Source organism: Eubalaena glacialis, chromosome 9 (genome assembly GCF_028564815.1).
Source record: "Eubalaena glacialis isolate mEubGla1 chromosome 9, mEubGla1.1.hap2.+ XY, whole genome shotgun sequence".
Taxonomy (NCBI): Eukaryota; Metazoa; Chordata; class Mammalia; order Artiodactyla; family Balaenidae; genus Eubalaena; species Eubalaena glacialis.
The window spans coordinates 18,729,795-18,742,233 of NC_083724.1; the positions used below are offsets into that span (position 1 = coordinate 18,729,795).

General features: G+C 44.9%; 1 protein-coding gene across 5 annotated transcripts in view; it reads left to right on the forward strand.

The window, feature by feature from the left end:
- ASTN2 (astrotactin 2) overlaps window positions 1–12,439 on the forward strand; it is a 909,948-nt gene that overhangs the window by 880,608 nt on the left and 16,901 nt on the right. The window lies entirely within an intron of this gene.

Here is a 12,439-nt window from a genome sequence, read left to right on the forward strand (position 1 = left end):
TGCTAGTGTATAGGATACAATTGATTTCTTTATATTAATCTTTTAACCTGTAACCTTAACTGAACTTTTCTTTTAGATCTCTGTGTGTGTGTGTGTGTGTGTGTGTGTGTGTGTGTGTGTGTGTGTAGATTCCTTTGCTTTTCTATATATAAGATCATGTCATCTGCAAAAGAGATAGGTGTTACATTTTCCTTTGTTATCTGGATGACTTATTTTCTTTTTTGTTCTAACTGCCCTGTTAGAACAGAACCTTCAGAACAATGTTGAATAGAAATAGTGAAAGTGGACATCCTTGTCTTGTTCCTGACCTTAGGAGGAAAGCTTTCAGTCTTTACCATTAAGTATGATGTTAACTGTGGGTTTTCCACAGATATCCTTTATCAGATTGGGGAAGTTCCCTTCTATTCATAGTTTGCTGAGTGTTTTTATCATGGAAGGGTATTGGGTTTTGTGAAAGCTTTTTTCTCTGCCTATTGAGATGATCATGTAATTTTTGTCTTTTATTCTATTAATATGATGTATTTATATTGGTTGATTTTCATATGCTGAATCAATCTTCTTTTCATGGGATAAATCCCATTTGGTCATGGTGTATAGTCCCTTTTATATATGTTACTATACTTGGTTAGTATTTTGTCATGTCTATATTTATAAGGGATAGTGGACTCTGTGCGTGTGTGTGCGCGTGTGTTTTCCTTGTGATGTCTTTGTCTGTTTTTGGTATCAGAGTAATACTGGCTTCATACAGTTAGCTGGTAGTGTTACCTCTACTTATATTTTTTTTGGAAGAGTTTGTGAAGGATTGGTGTTCATTGGCGTTAACATTTGGTAGACTTCACCAGTGAAGACATCTGGTGGCCCATTGTTTCATAGGAAAGGAAAGCAAAGTCCATGGGGAAGGACTTCACCCAAGGTCATAGTGTTGATCAGGACAAAGTTGGAGCAGCCCAAGGTGCAGACCAGAGTTCAGCCAGTAACTCCCTATATGCACTGTCTCTAATTCTCCTACTGCTATTGAAAGCAGGTATTGTTGTCACTATGTAACTGATGAGGAAACAGGCTCAGAGACATAGTATGGCTTAACTACACACCCAGTGGCTGAGCTAGAGCTCTAACCAAACCTTATGAAAAGCAGTGGTATTATTGCTTACAACACCCTCCAGGGTGATTTTCTTTGCCCAGGGGGTTGGTTTTCAAAAAAGCAATATTCCCACTTTATCTCACTTGAGTATCATGAATAAGCAAGACAAGCAAGATAACATTTACCTTACCAAGCACTGTTTTAGGTGTCTTCCATGTTATTTCATTCTTACAACAATCTTGTCAGGCAGATACTATTGACTCCAATTTACAGGTATGGAAACTGAGGCTCTCAGAGATGACGGGAACAGGAAATAGAGCCATGATCAAATTCAGTCCTTCAGACTCCAAGCACAGGGGTTGGCGCCTTCTCCCCACATCCATCCATCCATCCACCCATCCACCCATGGGGAAGCAAAGCTCACACATGTGGTGGAGACTGAGCTCAGCCGGAAGTAGATAAGAACCATCCTGCCTATAGTGTTCCCTAACTCAGTGTCCAAGGGTAAATCCAAGTTGGTGACCTCTACTGGGCCTCCTTTCCTCTGCACTTGGCTTTGGCAAAATGCAATCTCAAAAGGCACCACAGAAGAAGAGAAGGACTCTAGGGTCAGATGTGGACAGAGGAGCAATGTCAGTGTTGAAACGGGGTGACAGCGATGGTGTTCCTGTACTAAGATCTCTTCCTTGTCAAAAGTTGGGAACATGGAGTTCATCCTCCTAATAAACTCCGACCTCCTCTGAACTGTGACTCAAGACCAAGTTGGGACCAATGAATACCTAATAATTCTATTTGGAAACAGCACTGGACTTTGAGTTAGGAGACCTACACTGGGGCCTGGCTGAACTACTATCTGCACAGCCTTGGGAAAGTCAATTCAAATTTCCATGGTTCACTTGCCTCCTTGTAAATACGAACTTAATAATACATATCCCTTAGACAGTTGTAAAGAAAACAGAAGACAACTGTATAAAAGTTCCCAGCTTTGTGTTTAATACAGAGTAGGTGTCCAAGAAATGTGTGTGGAATCTCTAAGGCACTTTCGCGTCCATAATGACTGCTTGGTCCTCACAGCCTCCCTGTGAAGTTATCAATAGGTACCTGAGGCACAGAGAAGTCAAATCATGTGACCAAAGCCACATAGCTAGTTGACAAGGTTAAACCTACAAATCATGTCCTCTGTCTCTCAGATCAACATATTTCCAAGTTATGCTTTCCTGTAAAAATTTCTATAACGGAAGTCATTTAAAAATTATTGTTTTTATCTGGGTTTCAGAGAGGCTGTCCAGTATGCAATAAAGATATAAGAAAAAGGCCACAATTTGCTTTAAAGATCCCAGGAATACAAGTTGAAGTGGAATTGAGCATTCCATGCATAATTCATTCCTTCACTTGGAACCATAAATTTAGACTGTGTCTGCTTTACCTTAAAGCAACCTATTAAAAGATGAACATCCTCCAACTAAGAGCTGTGGTCAATCCAACTATGTGTTATCATGTTGTCCACTCCCTGAAAAAAAAGAGAAGTAGGAAAAGAGAGGGGGTGAGAAGGGGAAGGGACAGAGAAGAAGAGAAGGAAGGAGTAAGGCAGGAACTGCTGCTAAAGCCAAGTCAAGTGTGGACCAGAATTTTTCTTTCAAGAGAGGTCAGGTTATACCTGATAGGTGAATGAATGAGTTTAGACAGGCCATGTGCATAGTACTTGTGTATTAAAATCCATTGGCATAGTCACGCCTCTAAGGCTTTCTGAGTGGGGAAGGTAAGGATTGTCCACCATGTTTTTTTGTAGGAGAAAATGAGATTCTTACAGACGGTTGACATTCCCTGTAGGTTCCAGCTGACAGAGGATTCAGGGGGCCCTTGAATGCATTTCCAAGGCTTAGTTCACTGTTTAAAGAAGGGAGAAGGGACACACCTGAAGCAAACGTAGGGGCAAGAATAAATTTTTATTGAAGTGCCATAGCACTGCGTCCCATTTCTTGTTCACTTGACCATCTCCCTGCTCTCCTGTGAGCTCCTTGAAAGCAGGGGCCACACTCTTCTTACCCATGAGTGGCTCCTCCCCTGCTTGGCACAGTGCCAGGAGTCTATCCGATGTTCCACCAGTGGCAGGCACACACAGAGTAGAGCTGCTGTGATAGTCACTCGTTCCTCAGTTGGTTATTGGAGATAACCCTCGACATGTTTTCATTGTAAATCAGTTTATATCTATTTCATTTTAAATGTCAGTACACGAAGCATTTATTTCTGAGTTCTGGTATTCTTGGCACTGTGAGTTTTAAGGTAATGCTCATAACCCAGTGAATCTGGGGGGGTCTTGGCAGTCAGAGCAGCGCATGTCTAGCACTGATTCTAGATTGTTGTTGTTTCTGCCTGAGCTTAGGCCCACACTGGTTTCCAAACTTGGCCTTCCCCCAGAGCTCTCCCTGCTGGCTCCCCCTTCCCCTGATTCTTTACCTGTTAGCTCATGGAGCTGGAGGGGTTGAAAGGGGTGCAAGTGTAGGGAACTGATGTTTGGAGTCCAACCGCAGACCGCCTCACCTTTGTCCGAAGCAGGACCTCCCAATCACGGCTCAGATTAGGTTGTTTTGAAAGTAGAAACCTGGGCTAGAGTCCTTAAGACCAGGACAGTTTCTCTGTGCCAGGCATTGGAATTAAATATTTATGTTGGCAAAAAGCATGGGTTGTCAGCCCGAGTTAGGAGATAAGAAGGTTGGGTTTTGGTGTTGGGGAGTAGGTGGGCTGCATGTGGTATCCGTACAGCCCCTGGCTGATCATTCTCAAGTCCTACTTTGATGTACCTGGACTAATAGAGATATTTTGCCTGGTGGAAAGCACCCAGCTGGGGGAAACTTGGGACATCTGAATTCTGGCAGCCAGTCCATACCATCTTGCCCAATGCCCTCGTTTCACGGTCTGGGAAACTGAGGGCAGGACATGCTCCAAGGTCACACTGCCCATTCAGTGGGCGAAACTGGAGTCCAGATCTTCAGCAGGCTGTTGAAGATCTGGGGTCAGAATAGCTGCAGTCAGAATTAGACCTGGGGTCAGAATAGCTGTGTGACTTTGGACAAGTCACCTGAACTCATTGTGCCTATCTGTAAAATGGGAATGACCATTTTACAGATCAAATGGGATCAAATGAAATAATGTAAGCAAATGATTTTAATGTTAAGTACTGTCAAAGCTCTAATTCAGGGGTCAGCAAACTTTTCTCTAGAGGTCCAGATAGTAAATATTTCAGGCTTTGTGGGCCATCTGTTCTCTGTTGCAGTCACTCAGTCCCATCACTGTAGTGTGAAAGCATCCACAGAAAATAGATTTTAAGAAAACAAGAGTGGCTACATTCCATTAAAACTTCATTTACAAAAACAGGCAGCAGACCAGTTTTGGCTATGCACCATAGTTTGCTGACTCCTGCTCTAGATGCTTGGAAATTGTTCTAGTGACTACTGATGACACAACAAATGACCCCAGAATTTAGTGGCTTAAAACAACCATTTGATTATGCTAATGGATTCTGTGGATCGGGCATTCAGACAGGGCACAGCAGGTTGGGCTGTCTTTGCTCCTTTAAGTCTGGGGCCTCAGCTGCAAGGGTTCAAAGGCTGGAGGTGACTCAACTGCTTGAAGGCTCCTTTGTGCATCTTTCTGGGGATTGGCTGGGATGACCTGACCATCATGCTGCTGAGGTGCCCGACATAGCCTCTCTGCATGGCGTGCCTTCCTCACACGAGGGTTGTTGGATGTCCTGCATGAAGGCTCAGGGCTCCAAGCGAGAATGTTTCAATGAGCAAGGTGGACATTGTATAGCCCTTTATGACCCAGATTCACAAGTTACACAGTGTCCCTTCCGCTGTGCTCTATTAATAAAAGCACTCATGAACCCGCCTCATTCAAGGTGAAGGGACATAGGCTCCTGCCTCTCAATGGGAACAATGTCAAAGAATTGGGTTGGGGTGGATCTCATTTTAAAATCATTATAGAAGAGATTCATAATTTAAACACACACATTGAAAAATGGTGAAAGCTTATTTAGCACTTACCACGTGCCGGGCGCTCTTTTGAGTTCTTTATTCCTCCAACATCCCTTTGAAGGAGGTGATATTATCATCCACACTTTAACGACAAGAACACTGAAGAACAGAGAGGTTAACCAACTTACCCAAGGTCATAAAGATAGTACGGTGTAGAACCAACATTTGAGCTCCAAAGTCTGTTCTAATCATGACCCATCCTGCTTCTTTGTGATCATGAAAATGAGAATTCTCTTTCTACTATTCAAGCAGAACTGGGTTAAGAACCTGAGTCTTGGGACTGCCAGGTGTCTAGCAGGTCTTCCTGCCAAGAATCAGTTGCAAACATTATTGCATACCTACTCTGGGTTCAGACTGTTCTGAGCACCATGGGTAGACCAAGGAAAGAGGTACGGTGCTCAATTTCATTCATAAGAAACCTAAAATTTGAGTGGGGGGATTGAATTCTGATTTAATTCTCACAACCTTGTGAGATGGAACCTTGGTCCCCATTTTACAGATAAGGAAACCAAGGCCCAGTGGTTCAGTTGCTCTTGCCCAGTAGCTGATGGATTTCAAACTCAAACCCAGAGCCTGATAATGCAAGTCCATGCTCTTTGCCATAGACTCCAATGGAGAAAGATCTGGAATGGATCATCCCAACTCTTTCAGAGGCAAAGCCCCTAGAAGATCAGATCTAGCCCATCCCTCAGCGCTGATCTTGGTTTAGTTCCCTCCTTGCAGAGACGAGAGACTGAGACCCAGAAAAGGGCAGTTAGGTGTCCCTGGCCATCTGACTGCACAGACCCCGAGCTGGAGCCGGGACTCAGTGTTTTTCCCACCACCCCTGCCTTCCACATTGTGCTGGGAATGGCAGGGAGGGGAGTGATGGTAGTTGGTGGAGGGGGGTTGGGGGGGGATGAACTAACGGGAAGTTGTTTGCCAAAGCTGTGTGGGGGAAGGAGCATTTTACAAGACCAGGGCCTCTGGCCTGGAAACATCTGTTTCCCTTCAAATCAGAGAGGAGACTTTTGCCTCCCCAGAATGCCTAAATCACGCGGCGGCTGGGGAAGAGCAGGCGTTGGCCTGGAGACTTCAAACGCATTTTCCCGTCCTCTCGGGGACCGAGTTCTGACGTGGGCCTCTGAACGCCTGTCCCTGCTCTTACCCCCTGTCAGATCCATGAGAAGCTCTCACCGCCAATTAATGTCTTGGTTTCATTCTCTCACCCCTGCTGTGACGGGGTTCCGGGGGTCTTGGATGGGACCAACAACAGCTTCCTTTCCACCTCCCTTCCTCTAATCTCCACTAGGACAACTTACTCTGGGTGTGGGGGGAGGGTGTCAGAGCCTTGGGCTGTGGCCTAATAATAATAATAGTGATAATAATATTGGTAATGATACCCACAGCTCTCTCTCGTTGGCTGCTAACATGCCAGGCATCAATGGTGAGCAATCTCCTGCCATATCTCATTCTAACAGCTACCCTATTTAGTGGGTTTTAATATTATGATTCCTATCTTACAGGTGAGTTTATTGAGGCAAGGCCTCACACAGCCAATAAATGGAGGGCCAGAATTTAAAACCAAATTGCCTGATTCCAAAGCCATGCTTTGGGCCACTCTGTTATTCTATCTCCTTTCATGGCCTTTTAATCTAATCACCTTTTGTTCACTTTACAGATGGGGAAACTGATTTCTAGACAAGGGAACTACTGCCTTATAGTTGATTGAGTCACTCATTCAGTCTGTCATTCTTTCTGGAAAGTATTTGCTGGGCACCACATGCTTTAGGTGTCTGAGCACCAGATGTAGGTGGATAGAGATGGGCAGGGCCATAGTCCAGTCCTGAAGACACTCACATACTCGTGGGGGCACGAGAGAAGTGTCTGGGCACTGACCTAGCCATGCCACCTGCACCGTGACAGGGCACCGTGCAGGGAGAATGACTTCCCCAGAGGAGATGAGGTTTGATTGATGCTCCAAGGACAAGGTGGAGATTCTCCACCCCTTCAAGTGGAGAAGGGGTCGGGTGACCCAGATGGAGGGTGCAGCAAGTGTGAAGGCAAAGAGGTGGGATCCATTAGCAGTTGGATGTGGTTCTACTATGAAACAGAGTAGGAAGCAGAGATTGTTAAACAAGGCTGGATCTGTGGCCAGAGTTTGAGACTCAATGACAGAGTCTCAAACTGATAGTGTCAAATGAAGGAACATCAAGGAGTCACGCTGGGGGCCCGGGGTAAGGAGTTTGTGCTTTGTCCTGAAGATGGTGAAGAAACATTGAAAAACACTTTGCATTTGAGTCGTCAATTGCAAGGCACTTCCCCGCACATTGAAATCCCAGTACACCAAGATCCTATAGCTGTAGGCATCTGAGATCTCACAACCCACAGTCTCTGGAAAAGCCGGGATGCAAACTCAAGTTTTCAACCACCTTGGCCAGTGTTCTTTCCCCTGAAACAAAGAGGAAGGAGTAGCAAGGGTTTGAGCCTGGGATTCCCCCACTTCATCCTTGGAGTCACCTCTTATTATAGTGAAATTATCCCATAGGTGCAATTGGAGCTAAGTCAGTCAATTGCGCAAGAAGCAGGGTGGTGTCTAGGAGGAGCACTGGAGGAGGAGTCGGGAAAGCTCCTCCTTTAAAGTGTCTTTATTCTGAATAAAGTGTCTTTATTCTGAACTTATTGGCAGCGGGTCCTTGTGCAAGTCTGTTTTCTCTCTGGGCCTTGGTTTTCTCACCTGTAAAGTGAGGCTGTAGAGTTTGGTGATGGCTCAGGATCCACATTATCAGTGGATCTCAGCCTGCCTCAGCAGGTAAAGATGAGAGAACTGAGCTGAGGTAGCCGGCATCCTTCCTGACCCCTGAGAAACACAGATCTGACCGTGTCCTCTCTCAATCTCTCTCTCTTTCCCCTTTTCACTCTGTTTTGTGGGTGTGTATGCGTATATCTGTTTCTCAGCCTGCCTCTCTCACTCTCTTCTCTTTCCTCACATCAGGGACTGCCACTTTCTGCCCCTCTCAAAGAGCCCCTCCAAGCCCTGCCTGGTCTGCTAACAGCTTTCAGATGTGTCTCGGGAACAGTTCTACAATTACAGCTGAGACAGGCAGAAAGCACATGGCCTTGTGACTTCTGACCCAGGCCCGTAAGGCTGACATCTTCCTCTTTCGGCACCCCTCCACCCCCACTGGCAGGGTGGCCTGAGGACTCCTCTATCCTGGGGCCTCTACTGACATGTTGGGTTACTCTAATAACACAAATAGAAGCTACCTTTTGGGGAGCAAAGATTGAACCAGGCATGCTGCAATCAGTATATCATTGAGTCTTGATCCCGAACTTGTGAGATATGGTTAACTTCACCCTGTTTTACAGGTGCAGAGACTGAGGCTCAGAGACAGTGAAGTGACTTCCCAAGAACGCTCAGCCAGCAATTGGGGAAAGCAAGATTCTATCCAGGTTTTATAATTTGAAAACCTAAGACTACTTCTTTCCCAGCATGCTGTTATTCATGCTGCTTGGCTAAGCAGAGAGGTGACCCTGGACCCTCTTGGTGGAGGAAATATATTACAGAAGCATCCTGGAAACATAATTGGCCAGTGGGAAAGCAGTGTTAAAAATTTTTTCTAACTCCTCATGTTTGGAGACTCATTCACATATTTACTACAGCCTTCTATGTTCCCCTCAGTTGAAATGCATCTCCTTCTCTTATACTCCAAGAAAGCATTTTAAAAATGTGTACCCTTGTCCAAATAAGTGCTCTTTATATGGCCTTTATTAAAATTTGCAACTTACAAGCTACTTCTCATGCATCACTCTATGTAATCCTTGAGATAGCCATGCACTGTCTCTACAATTAGCCCCATCTTGTTGATGCAGAAACTGAAATTCAGAAATGCGATGTGATATGCTCAAGTTCATTCATTTACTCAAGTATTTCAAGTGCCTATCGTATGCTTAGTACTGTGTTAAGTGCCAGGGATATAGCTGTACCCAAGCTTCAGGCTAGGGTTTGGATTCTGCCTCTGCCACTTCCTAGATGTCGTGTGGGTAGTAAGTGCTTACACGGTGTTACCCAATACTCTCCTTACCTCCCTCCTTTGCCACTTACTAATTCTCACATCCTGGAGTTTGACTACGATCTTGCCTCCGACCCTTCTTCCTGGTCGTAACTCACCTTGTATAGCACTTACATTTCACATTCATCCACGCTGACCTGTGAAATGGACAGCAGCCTCCCTACCACAGATGCTTGATGCGGAGAGGTGAAATAAGCACAGAGGGGTAAAGTGACTAGTCCAAGGTCACAGAGCCAGGGAATAGAATGGAAAGTGAATGCAAGCCTGGCCATCTCCAAGACCAGACTTCTTCCTCTGTCACCTACTGCTTCCCTTGACTGAGACAATACTGGATGTAGTAAGTGCTAGAACTGAGCTCCACTCACAGTGCTGAGATATGACAGGTGGAGAGAGATAATCCCCACGTCGCAATGCTGTTGTTCTCATGCCAAAGGCTGAACCCAAAAGGTCCAGAAAGCAGATGAATAGATTGGCTTGCGTCTGAAGATGGGGCCAAAATATTCCATATTTAGGTCTCTTAGTCACATCTATTAGGTTTAGACCCACACTTGTTTACCCTTGCCAGCACTCCAAGCTAGCTGATGAAAGATAAAAGGTGAAATTAGATTTGACAAGATAGTATAGTACAATGTAGTTAAGAGTATAATCTTCGGATTTAGACAGACCTAAGTTCTGGTCCCCCACTGCTACTTACTTAATATGTAATAATAGGTCAATTACTTGACCTCCTTGGAACCAACATCCTTACTGATAAAATGCAAACAGTCATGGTACCTCACTCATACATTATGAAGATTAACTGGAATAGTGCATACAAAGGACCCAACACCGATGAGCACTTATTAGATGGCAGCCGTGCCTATCATTACATTTAGGAAGTGGGCTAGTTTTCCTGCACTTGGACTGACAGTTCTTCAGGGAGGGGGGACTTGTCTCTTTTGTTTCACATTTGGGGAGACTTAGGATCAGAGAGGATAATCAACCAGCCCAAGGTCATACAGCTAGTGAACCTCAGAGCCAAGGTTTGAATGGATGCTGATTGTCTACAAGGCTCCTTCTGCTTCTGGGGCTCTGGGTGACCTGTTCCCTGCTTGACCCCTCACCCCAGTTCCCTTTGCAGCATATTGGTGGGACAACTCAGTGCTGACATTCCTGCAGTGCTAGGAGGTGTCTCCATGGGTCTGTCATGGGCCTAGTGGCAGTGACCCATAGCAGCAAAGAATGTGGAGCATATATGGTTATGAGGCTCGCTGCCAGCCTGGCTCGTGGTGTCATAAACACAGACCTGGCATGACTGATTGATGAATTCCGATGTGCACCAAAAACACCAGCTTCCTAGTAAAGGCAGGATGGTGCTAAGGTACTGTCTGAGTTACAACGAAACTCAGAATCAATATCAAGGAATAAGCTAAAAACACATTCTTGGGATGGCATGAGTACCTCTTACAGTACTTCAAAAGAGAAATTGAATTATTCTTAAAAAGGAGACTTTCACACAAAAAAGACAAATGGTAGTTTCTCCAGAAAGATACTGGCTTCTGCTTACTGTGCCCCTTGTACCAAGAAGTTCTGATTTATAGTGCCTTTTATAAAAACAACCTTTGGACGATCATGTCATGAGGTATTAAAGCTGAGAGGCCCTCTGAGACTTCCAGGTTCAGGCCCTCTGAGACTTCCAGGTTCAGACCCTCTGAGCTAGTAGAGCTGGAGCAGCAAAATGGCAGCTGAGAGTTCAGAGTATGGGTTTTAGAGTGAGACAAACCAGGATACAGGTCTTGGTTTTTTCATTGTCTAACTGTGATTTTGGACAAATTGCCTAATTTTTTGATCTTCAGTTTCCTCTTCTGAAAGATGGAGATAATGAGAGTGATTATTTTAGGAGGTTTTCATAAGATTAGAAAAACATGTGAAATGGCACTGTTTCAACATAGTTGGAGTTTGGCAAGTGTGCCTAATGGATTTGTATTTGTACAGAGGTGATATCCACAGACCTTTAGTCAGAGGATAGTAGCTGATAGTGGTTAAATGCATGGGCTTTGGAGTCAGGACACACCTAGACTTAATTGCCAGTCTCGGTAATTACTGTGTGGTTCTGGGCAAGCTGCTTTCCCTCTCTGAGCCTCATATATAAAATAAGGAGAGTAGTAGTAGTTATCTTTTAGGATCATCTGGGGGAATTAATAGCAATAATGCAGATAAAACTGCATAGGTCCCTGCTTGACACATATTAAGGACTCAGCACAAATTAATTAATTTGGACAACCAACTCATATTTATTAACTACCTAATATGTGCAGTCAATCAGGGTTCATCATTCCACAACTTGCAGTCATAGTGTTATGCCCATTTTATAACATGAGGTAAGTTGAGGTTTTGGAGAAGGGGGAGAGGAAATAGGGCCCCTGGGACTGTAGTTGCTTCTACCTGACCCAGAAAACCCTCTTCCCACTCCACACTACTGCTCTACCCTTGAACGCTGGTGAAAGAGGATGGCATGACAAAGACAGGATGCTGAGACGCTTAGCCCTTCTCCCTTCTATTCAGATTGTCGCTGGCCTCCAAGGATTACCTCTTCTTGAAAGTTTACTCACTCCTTTGACTTGGTTTAAACTTCAGAACTTGGAGATCTGGAGGTGTGAAGGGTCAGAGAGCCTTCTCAAAGTAGGCCAGACAACCATGTCTACTCTAGAAAGAATTCTGTGCCCTGGATTGGACCTGAATCCACCAGGTCTGCAGTTTACCAATTCTCCCCGTCGAATACCACACAGGCTGCCTACTCCCACCAGTACAGCATGGAGCTGCGGGCAACAACGCGGAAAGCTGGGGACATGCCTTGTACCTAGGATAACTCCCAGACTCTATCATGGCCCACAGGGTCCCCACCCACCCATCTTCCCACTCATCTCTCTTTGCTACAGCCGCACTAACTGTCTACTCCTCCAACAGTCTGGATCCTTCTCGCCTCAGGACCTTTGCACTTACTGCTTTTCCTGCCTGGAATGCTTTTCCTCCCATAAGCTAGTTCCTTCTCATTTTCATGTCTCAGATCAAACCTCTCAACAAGAAGGCCTTTGTGGACACACCTGTCTAAAGCAGCCACGTCCCCCTTCACTTTAGTCTATTATCATTCACCATTATCTATTTTTTTGTTTACTTTTTGTTTAGCTTTATGCAAGCAGCGACCTTAACTCTCTGGCTCATCTTTATAATCTTAGCACCTAAAATAATTCCTGGCACACAGTTAATGCTCAACTAAAATTTGTTAAATG